The 10,809-nt window shown below is 39.9% G+C and overlaps 1 pseudogene; it reads left to right on the forward strand.

Annotated features, from left to right (window-relative positions):
* Nucleotides 1-1,290: 1,290 nt before the first annotated feature.
* LOC130020183 (uncharacterized) lies at nucleotides 1,291-1,403 on the forward strand (annotated as a pseudogene).
* The last annotated feature ends 9,406 nt before the right edge of the window (nucleotides 1,404-10,809 follow it).

Raw genomic sequence — 10,809 nt, forward strand, 5'->3', positions numbered from 1 at the left:
TCATATGAATAAAATAAATAAAATAAGCACCCATTATGGTCCCGAGAAATGATCCCTGAATGCAGAGCCAGGAATAATCCCTGACCAAAGTTAGGTGTGGCCAAAACCCTAAAAGAAGCAAACAAAACAGAACACAGTAGAATTTATTAAAGATACCAATGAGCTAATGGAATTTTAAAGATTTATTTTATCAAATATTCTTAGTGATACAATTAAATATACAGAAAATATCTACGTTGGAATAGCAGAAATAATGTGCAAATAAATAGCATCTGATAATTATACTATATTCACTGATTGATATATCAGCAGTATGAAACCACAAGTTTTCCAAAAATTTTTATAAGGTAAAAAAAGGTAAAGGCCCTCCCGTTGATCGTTGATTTGCTCGAGCGGGCCCAGTAACATCTCCATTGGAGAATTTGTTGTTACTGTGTTTGGCATATCGAATACTCTCGGTAGCTTGCCGGGCTCTCCGAGAGGGGAGGAGGAATCGAACTCGGGTCGGCTATGTTGGCCGCTTGTAAGGCAAACGCCCTCCCACTGTAGGTTCAATATAACCACAATTTCAGGTCCACTTTTTGGTAACTACTGGTAAAACACTACAAAATGTATATCAAAATGCAATTAGGCAATTTTGCAGAGTCATTTTATGAACAGAGATGGAACTTATTTATTTAGACTCCCAAATACAAAGTAAGGCACAAAACATAGCAACTAACAATGATTTTGGTATAGGACTAGATAGGTAATGGAAGATACTATTCTGAATATGCAGAAACTGATCACACAAGCTCAAATACCTACATTAATGTAAAGGTCAAATTATATAGTTATGCGAAAATGAGCCTTTTCAATAAATAGTGAGTAGTTGGATATTCATATGTGAAATAAATGACTAGCTTTTGACGGCTGAACCTTGATAGATTGCAAGCTTATAACTGCAAACTGTAATTCTTATGCTTACCAGGCAGAATGAGTGCACATTCACTCTCAACCCTAAAACTTTAAAGTTAGTGTCTAACACGACTCCATGCTGTATTCAGCAACTGATATTTTGGGGGTCTCCAGACCACAGGCAATTCTTGTCAGAAAAATAAAAATGCAGAGTTACCAATGACTTGTTTCGATAGTTAATTATAAAGACACAAATCGCTCAGAATAATGCTATTTATGTCTAACATGCTATAATGAAGAAGAATCATGAACAGTCAAATGAAAAGACATTTCCTTTTGGAATATCTAGATGATCTCAGACCTGAAAAGCTCTAGATGTTCTGTGTATGTTCTCTGCATAATCAGAAAGCACTGGGCCTGGTGTGCAATGTTCACATAGCAGTTTCCCTAGCTCTGTATGAAACCAGTCATTTATATGGGTGACTTAAGGGACCACGGAGGCAATCCTTTTCAGTGGCCATCAGAACTGCTCCCATGCTATCTCCAAACTTAGGGAGAATGTGATTGAAGCTTAATGCTCATGACTCACTCCTGGTTCTATGCCCAGGGATGACTCCTGGAGGTGTTCAATAGACCATATGTAGGTTCAGGGGACTAAACTGGGTACATCTTGTGAGGATTAAACTTTCAGCAACACTAGATATGGATCAAAAAACAAAAATAAAGTAGAGAGAGAAAGAGTTAACAGATCTGTTAGGTTCTTGGAATATACTATAGAAATATTGCTTATAATTGTATGTTCTAAATATGAGTAATATTTTAGACAAAAATAGAAAATGAACGGTTACAAAACTTAACTAAACAAATCAATGAAAGTCATGGTAATAACTGGATAATTATATTTGACTATTTTCTTCATTAGAGGTCGCCCCAAAAGCCTCTATCCCTCTCGGAAAGAATGGCAAGCTACCGAGAGTATTCTGCCCGCACGAAAGAGCCTGGCAAGCTATCCATTGTGTATTCGATATGCCAAAACCAGTAACTACAACTGGTCTCATTCACCTGACCCTGAAGGCTTCACCGACATGGCAGCACTGAGAAGGATGAGAAAGGAGAGGCCGACAAAATCTCAAGGCCGACCTAGGCTGCCACAAGGAAGGAAGACAAAAATGATGGTCTGTACTTTCAATGCACGTACACTAGCATCAGATGCATCCATCGAGGACCTGATGGTACAAGCACGAATGATCAAGTACGACATCATTGGTCTGACCGAGACAAGAAGGCACGAATCTCACCATGCCATTTTCGACACTGGAGAAGAATTGTTCCTCAGAACATGCGATAAAAGAGGTGTTGGAGGCGTCGGTGTCCTTGTCAACACAAACTTGGCCAAGAGCTTTGATTCATTCGAATGCCTAACAACCCGAATCGGACGTTTACATTTGAATAGATGTGGCTCACTGCCTGCAGTTTCTATCTTCGTTGTCTACGCACCAACATCTCATTATGATGAAAGAGAAATCGCGAAGTTCTACATGGAGCTAGAGAAGTTCTATAAAGAAGACCACACCTTCTACAAGATCACTGTCGGTGATTTTAATGCCAAGATAGGACCGAGAAGATCAGCTGAAGAACTTTACATCGGGACCCATGACCTAGAATGGAACGAACAGGGTGAGAAACTGTCTGAGTTCATCATGTCGACCAAGACCATTCATGGTAACTCACAGTTCCAGAAGGCAGAATCTAAACGATGGACATAGGAGTCTCCCAGTGGACGATTCCACAACGAAATAGACCACATCATATTCAATCGACGGTTTTGCCTGACTGATGTCGCTGTTGTCCCAAAATTTCGAACGGGATCGGACCACCCTCTCCTTAGTGCAAAATTCTACTTCACAGAGCGGGGAGAAAGGGTTGCAAAGTTCAAAAAGAGAACTCCCAGAATGACCACCAGCTGGGAACTCTTTGGTACTATTGCGGCAACATGGGAAGATGCCATTGTTGACAACATTGACGAGGAATACGATCGACTGGTTCAGCACCTCCATGAATGTGCAAGGAACGCCAAGAGAGAGATAGCCACAAAAAATCGCCTATCTTCGAAAACTCTTGAGCTAATTCGCCAGCGTGGTTTGGCGCATGCCTCAGGCAACAGCAAGCTAACTTCCGAGCTCGCAAAGCAGTGCAGAGATGCGATCAAGGAAGACCTCAAAGAGAGAAGAGCAGAAGTACTGGTAGATGCGGCAGAAGCCGGGAAAAATATTCCTAATGCCCGCCTGTCCTTCGCCAACTACAAGACCAAGATGACTGCCCTCCGACGTCCTGATGGATCCATCACGTCCTCCAGAAAGGCAATGGAGAAGATTATCCATGACTTCTACTCAAATCTCTTCGATAGCCATGTCCACTTGCCGACATAACAAATTGCACAGGATGGATATGTCGTTCCCAATGTTCTCCCTTCAGAAATCCGACACGCCATTTTGTCCGTAAAGAAACAAACAGCACCCGGCCCAGACAAGGTCAGACCTGAACACCTGAAGAACCTGCCATCAGTACTCATCAATACACTGGCTCGGCTCTTCACTCGCTACCTGTCTGAATGCAAGGTTCCGTCCCAATGGAAAACCAGCAGGACCATACTGCTGTTCAAGAAGGGAGACATCCATGACATTGGCAACTATCGCCCGATCTGCCTATTGTCTGTCATCTACAAGTTGTTCACTCGAGTCATCCTAAATAGGATTGGCAGAACACTAGATGAAGGACAACCATGCGAGCAAGCTGGGTTCCACAAAGGATTCAGCACCATCGACCATATCCACACGATAACCAAGCTCATTGAGGTTTCTTGGGAGTTCAAGATGCCGCTCTGTTTAATGTTCATTGATTTAAGAAGGCCTTTGATTCTGTTGAGACAGAAGCAGTCATTGAAGCGCTAGCCAATCAGGGCATTCCAGCCCAATACATCGGGATCCTCCGTGAGCTGTATTGCGGATTCACTACCAGGATCTCACCATTCTACAAAGAAGTGATCGTTGATGTCAAGAGAGGGGTGTGGCAGGGTGATACCATTTCACCGAAACTCTTCAGTGCCACCCTCGAGAACATCATGCGATGACTGGAATGGGAAGGAATGGGAGTGAAGATAGATGGTCGGCAACTACACCACCTCCGCTTTCCTGATGACATTGTTTTAATAACACCAAACATCAGCCAAGCGGCACAAATGCTGGCCAACTTTGACCGTGAGTGTGGAAAGGTAGGACTACAGCTGAATCTTATGAAGACAATGTTTATGAGAAACAGCCTCGTTCCTGACGCCCCATTCGCTCTCAATGGAACGACCATCTCCAAATGCAACAGCTATGTGTACCTAGGTCGAGAGGTCAACATGACAAATGACCTGGCACCCGAGCTGCGCAGGAGGAAGAGAGCGGCTTGGAACACTTTCAAGAACGTCGAAGAAATAGCTAAGAAGACGAAAATCCTCTGGCTCTGGGCACATCTCTTTGATTCCACTGTTCTTCCTGCATTAACATATGCCTCAGAGACCTGGGCCCTACGCAAACAAGATGAGAACGCTATTCAGGTCTCCCAAAGAAGAATAGAAAGAGCTATGCTTGGAATATCACGTTTCACTCAAATGAGAGAAAGAATCCGGAATCCATCGACGATCAAGAATCAGGGATGCTGTCTCATTTGCCAAGGTTTCGAAAATCAGATGGGCTGGTCATGTAATGAGGTTTAAAGACGACCGCTGGACTAGAGCTGTTACGGACTGGATTCCATGGGATGTCAAAAGACCGCGTGGCCGCCCACCTACCAGATGGTCAGACTACTTCAAGATCATGAATGATCAGTTTGAGGCTCTTCATGTTCCCAGAACGAACAGATGCCATTGGGCTACACTAGCACGCGACAGGGACAAATGGAGACGCTACTGGCGCCTGCTCGAGCAAATCGACGACTAACAGGAAGTTAAGTGATTAAGTGATTAAGTGATTTTCTTCATTAGCTTAGTTCTAATTAGTCAACATTATTAATTTTTTCTATTTATTTTTAGCTGATTCAACCAAACAGTGTGCAGGAGATGCTGTCACATCTCAATTGTCCTCTACTAGTGGACAATTCTATTTGAGGTCATAGAGGTACGGAGGGGCTTGAGCCCGTCATTGTCAGGATAACCTGGTTCACACCTAGTGTCCAAACCTAGACCGGGTGATGTTTAAGGACTAAAGAGTCAACTCTTTCAATGCATTTTAGTATCTTGTGCAAGCTAAAGTTTGAGAATTAGAGAAATAGTATCTTCCACTAGGGAATATTTATTTATTTTTGTTAGTGAAATATCATGAGGTACAGTTGTAGACTTACAAAATTTTGTGCTTAGGTTTCAGTTATACAATGATGAAGTAACCATCCTGCCACAAGTGCCCATTCTCCACCACCAATGATCCCAGTAGCCTTCCCACCCCCACAACCCATCCTCCCACCCCGCCCCACCTCTGTGGCAGGGCATTCCCTTTTTCTCTCTCTTTCCTTTAGGGTGTTGTGGACTGCAATAGAGGTATTGAATGGTCATCATGTTCAGTCCATAGTCTACTTTCAGCATTCATCTCATATCCCGAGCGAGTCCTCCAAACATCCTTTACTTGGTGTTCCCTTCTCTATCTGAACTGCCTTTCCCCAGCATATGCTGCCAGCTTCCAAGCCCTGGAGCAGACCTCCTGGTCCTTATCTCAACTATTCTTGAGTGTTCGACTCTCATTCTGTTACTTTATATTCCCCAGATGAGTGCAGTTTTTCTATGTCTGTCCCTCTCATTCTCACTCATTTCATTTAGCATGATACTTTCCATGTACAACTACTTGTATGTAAATTTCATGACTTCATCTTTTCTAAGGGCTGGAGCGATAGCACAGCAGGTAGGGAGTTTGCCTTGCAAGCTGCCAACATGGCAGGCCTGAGTTTGATTCCTCTGCCCCTCTCGGAGAGCCTAGCAAGCTACTGAGAGTATCTCGCCCACATGGCAAAGCCTAGCAAGCTACTCGTGACATATTCAATATGCCAAACACAATAACAACAAGTCTCACGATGGAGAGGTTACTGGGCCTGCTCGAGCAAATCGATGAATAACGGGACGACCGTGACCGTTATCTTTTCTAACGGCTGCATAGTATTCCATTGTGTAGATGTACCAAAATTTCTTAAACCACTCATCTGTTCTTGGTCACTAGGGATTTCATTTTGCTTGCTAATATCCATAAAATTATTCTACACAGAAGCTATTCAAAGGAAGCATGAAAGAGAAAACTGTTTAAAACTAAAAAATCCAAAAGAATGAACACAAATTAGATCATAGACTTTTTAAAAAACTATTGTTTAAACTTCATTCCTAACCTTAATACTTTAAACTCCAGGTATCAAAGTGGTATTATATTATGCCATTTGCCATATGAACTATTAGCTACATTTTGTCTGTCTACAATACCAGCCGTTGGGGCTGGAGTGATAGCACAGTGGGTATGGCATTTGCCTTGCACGTGGCTGACCCAGTTCAGATTCCCAGCATCCCATATGCTCCCCTGAGCACCGCCAGGAGTAATTCCTGAGTGTAGAGCCAGGAGCAAGCCCTGTGCATCGCCGGTTGTGACCCAAAAAGGAAAAAAAATAGAAAAAAATTATCAGCTGTAAACTTATTTCTTTTGTTTGATTTGGTGTCAGACACAACAGTGCTGACAATTTACTCCTGGTCTTGCACAGGAAACACTCCAGGAAGTTTTTGGATTAACATATTTGGTGCTAGTGATCAAATTTGATCTACCACATGCCAAGCAAGCATCTTACCCATTCTTCTATCTTTTAGCCCCTTCAGTTGCAAACTTTATACACTTTATTAGTTTAAAATGCAGCTTCATTTTTTACTATATATACTAAAATCTTTTTTCAATATTACTTTCGTAGGTAGGAATAAAACCAAACATTAGTGGCACTAACATACATTTATAGCTGACATTTATACATAATTGCACTATTAAATTCAATTTTTTAAGCATGAGTTTTGTTGCTCTAATTTTTGTATTCATTTTTTAATTTTTTTATTGATGTATCACTGATTTATAATACTGTTAGGGAATATTGCTAGTATGCCATGTCTTGACAAAAGAGCCAATATTCTTCTAGCACTGCCCACTGTATCCTTTAAGCCCACCCCCTTTCCCCTTGTTCGATAGCCAGTTTTGTGTGAGAATCTAAGCGCTTCTTTTCACTTGACATTGGCCAGTCTCTTGCTTTGTCTCATATATTTTTTCTTTATGAGATTCATATGCCTTTGTTTCTTTCACTGTCACTATCACTGTCCTCCCTTTGTTCATCGATTTGCTCAAAAGGGCCCAGTAATGTCTCCATTGTGACACTTGTTATTATGTTTGGCATATAAAATATGTCATGGGTAGCTTGCCAGGCTTTGCTGTGCGGGCGGGATACTCTCAGTAGCTTGTTTCTTTATGTAGAATTATCCGCGTTTGCCTTTCTCCTTCTGTTTTATTTCATTCTCATGAAGCCCTCAAGTTTATCTATGATACAGAAAAAAAATCAATGTTTCATCTTTTAACGACTTAATAGTATTTCATTGAGTCACAGCTCAGCTATTTTTCTTTTTCTTTTTGTGTTACACCTGGCAATGCACAACGGTTACTCCTGACTCTACACTCATGAATTATTCCTGGCGGTGCTTGGGAGACCATATGGGATGCTGGGAATTGATCCCGGGTTGGCAGTATGGAGGGAAAATACCCTACCCGCTATGCTATCACTCCAGTCCCTCAGTTTTTATTTTTCTTTTAAAATATTTCCTCAATAAAAGAAGAAAAGAAAAAACAAAAAAAGTAAGAAAATATTATCTCCCCCAAAAAGTGGAATCAAAAATAATATTAACTTAAAACAAAACTATGTGCATTTTTAAATTAATGTATGTTAAAAATCAAAGAATCACCACTCATAATCTTACAATTGTATAGATTTAATTCCATGAATATTTACTATTTCAATGCATTTAATTTAAATCTACTTAATATACTATATATTAAAACTAACAAAATTTAAATGAATACTGATCAACCCCCACAGTATTATAGCATTATGTAACAATTACTTTTTGTTTAAATTTCCCACTCTACAACAAGGATTAGAAGTATTTGAATCAAGATTCCTTTATCTCTTGTGCAATAAGAATATTTATTTCCACTTCAATATACCTACAGTTATTATCTTTGTGGGTAAGAAATTATTTTATAGTTGAATTGCACTTGTGTTTTTATCCCATTCTTGGTTTCTATCTAGCTGTTCTAATCATGGTTTACACATTCTGGTTGTCTTATTATCTGATATGTATGTTTTGTATTTTCAAATTTTTACTTTTGCACAGATGTGCCTCATTTACTTGAGACCTTATTTTGAAGAGGAAAAACAAAAGAGAGAAATTTCCAACCATCCTACACATGCTGCTTATTTTCAAATAGTCTATTTATCTTAGAGTATAGTAGACTATGGTTACTTTTAGTTGTAGGAATAAAAGGATTTTTTTTCAATGCAAGTATGATGAATCCCAAAAGCATCAGAAAATAGATGCTTGAAAACACATATATACTAAAAATCATCACAGATCTAAAATTTGTGTTAGAATTTCCTGTAGCGTACACGAACATACTATATCTCTTACTTGGCCTTATGTTAGTTATGATTTATAGCCACTGTCACAATTGGAAACAATGGAAGTATTTTAAATTATTGTTAAACTTTTAGAGAAATACTTTACACATTTCAATAAACTTTCCAATCTGTAACATAAGCACAGTATACAATAAAGAGTAAGATAATTTTATTTTCAATTTGACTATCAGATCGATGCTGATTATCCTTGAGTGAATACCAACAAAATGAATGCCCTCGGGGCTAACGTGATAGTGCAGCTATCAAGGCATTTGCCTTGCACATAGCGGACCCCAGTTCAATCCCCATCATCCATATGGTCCCCTGAGCACTGCCAGGAGTAATTCCTGAGTGTAGAACCAGGAGTAACCCCTGTGCATCGCTGGATGTGACCCCAAAAGCCAAAAAAAATAAAAGTAAAATGAAAACCCTCTTAAGTGCTCCTCTTTCTAAATAATTAAGTTGTGAACCAAAGCATAACCAAATGAATTCAATCAAGATTTGCTAAAGACTACTGTTTTCCTAATGTTAAGAGAAAAATTTTCTCATATTAAAAATAACTTGGTGGTGGCCAGAGTGATAGCACAGCAGGTAGGGTGTTTGCCTTGCACACAGCTGACTCAGGTTCGATTCCTGGCATCCCATATGGTCCCCCAAATACCTCCAGGAGTAATTCCTGAGTGCAAAGCCAGGAGTAACTGACCCAAAAAGCAAAAAAAAAAAAACTTGGGGAATAACTGGACAAGTTAATAAATTGAACCACCTGCCTCAATTATTATTTTATAATTTTAACTAATCATACATTTATATTTTAAAATAATAACTATAATTATGGCTGGAGTGATAGCGTAGCGGGTAGGATGTTTGCCTTGCATGCGGCTGGCCTGAGTTTGATTCCTCTGCCCCTCTAAGATAGCCCTGCATGCTACTGAGAGTATCCTGCCCGCACGGCAAAGCCTGACAAGCTACCTGTGATGCATTCGATATGCCAAAAACAGTAACAATAAGTCTCACAATGGAGATGCTACTGGTGCCTGCTCAAGCAAATTGATGAACAAAGGGAGGATAGTTCTACAGTGCTACAGTGAAACTATAGTCACTTTGATTTTAACTAATAAAATTATTTTATTATGTTAATAAATAAAACAATGGAAATTACTGGTTACTTTCTTAGCACTCTTCCCAAATACTTTAACAATTTATATTCCTAGTAGCTGGCTGGAACGATAGCACAGCAGGTAGGGTGTTTGCCTTGCACGTAGCCAACATGGCCGACCCAAGTTCGATTCCTCTGCCCCTCTCGGAGAGCCCGGCAAGCTACCGAGAGTATCTCGCCCACACGGCAGAGCCTGGCAAACTACCCATGATATATTCAATATGCCAAACACAGTAACAACAAGTCTCATGATGGACATGTTACTGGGCCTGCTCGAGCAAATCAATGAACAACGGGAGGACTGTGATTCCTAGTAGCAACGTCTGAATCCTTCCTTCCTTCACATTTTGTGTTTTAGGTCTCAATTTACAATATTTAGGATTTTGATGGATGTAAATTAATGCCTAATCAATAACTGCTTAGTTTCATGATTCTACTAGAGAAACTTTAAGCTATATTTTATCTTCATTTTAGCTGTTAGGAGAATCCTGAAGGTGTTCCAGCAGTGCTGGTGACTGAACCTAGGCAGGGCTTTGCACATGCAAGGCATGTATGATCTCTACCACGTGAACCACACCCTTGAGCCAAACTTGTGAAAACTTTAAAACTTCATTTGTCACAGCTCAGTGATTAGAGAGATATTAGTAATACACTGACATCTGTTGGTAGACCTTTGTAGTCTATAGTTGATCTATGTGATGCTATTTCTGGCTACAATTCTAGTTTGAATGTCCTGAGAAACATTTCATATATTTTGTTTTATTAGTTAAAATGTTTTCTCCATCCAATGGAATTACGTGAGTAGAGGTCAGAAGTTGGCCTTCCAAAAAGAAAAAAAGGACTTAGCTTTTTCTTAGCAAAGCAGGCAGATTTTATTAAAAATATTCCAAACAATAGATATAAAATGCAATTCAGATTTAAATATGAAAATCTCAAGATTTATAGTTAAGGGATTTGAAGATGATTAAAGATAATGAAGAATGTTGGTTATAATTATAACATTGAAGAAAAACAATTTTCACAACTTCTGGCCAATC

The sequence above is a fragment of the Sorex fumeus genome, unplaced genomic scaffold (assembly GCF_029834395.1).
Source record: "Sorex fumeus unplaced genomic scaffold, SorFum_2.1 ptg000010l, whole genome shotgun sequence".
Classification (NCBI taxonomy): Eukaryota; Metazoa; Chordata; class Mammalia; order Eulipotyphla; family Soricidae; genus Sorex; species Sorex fumeus.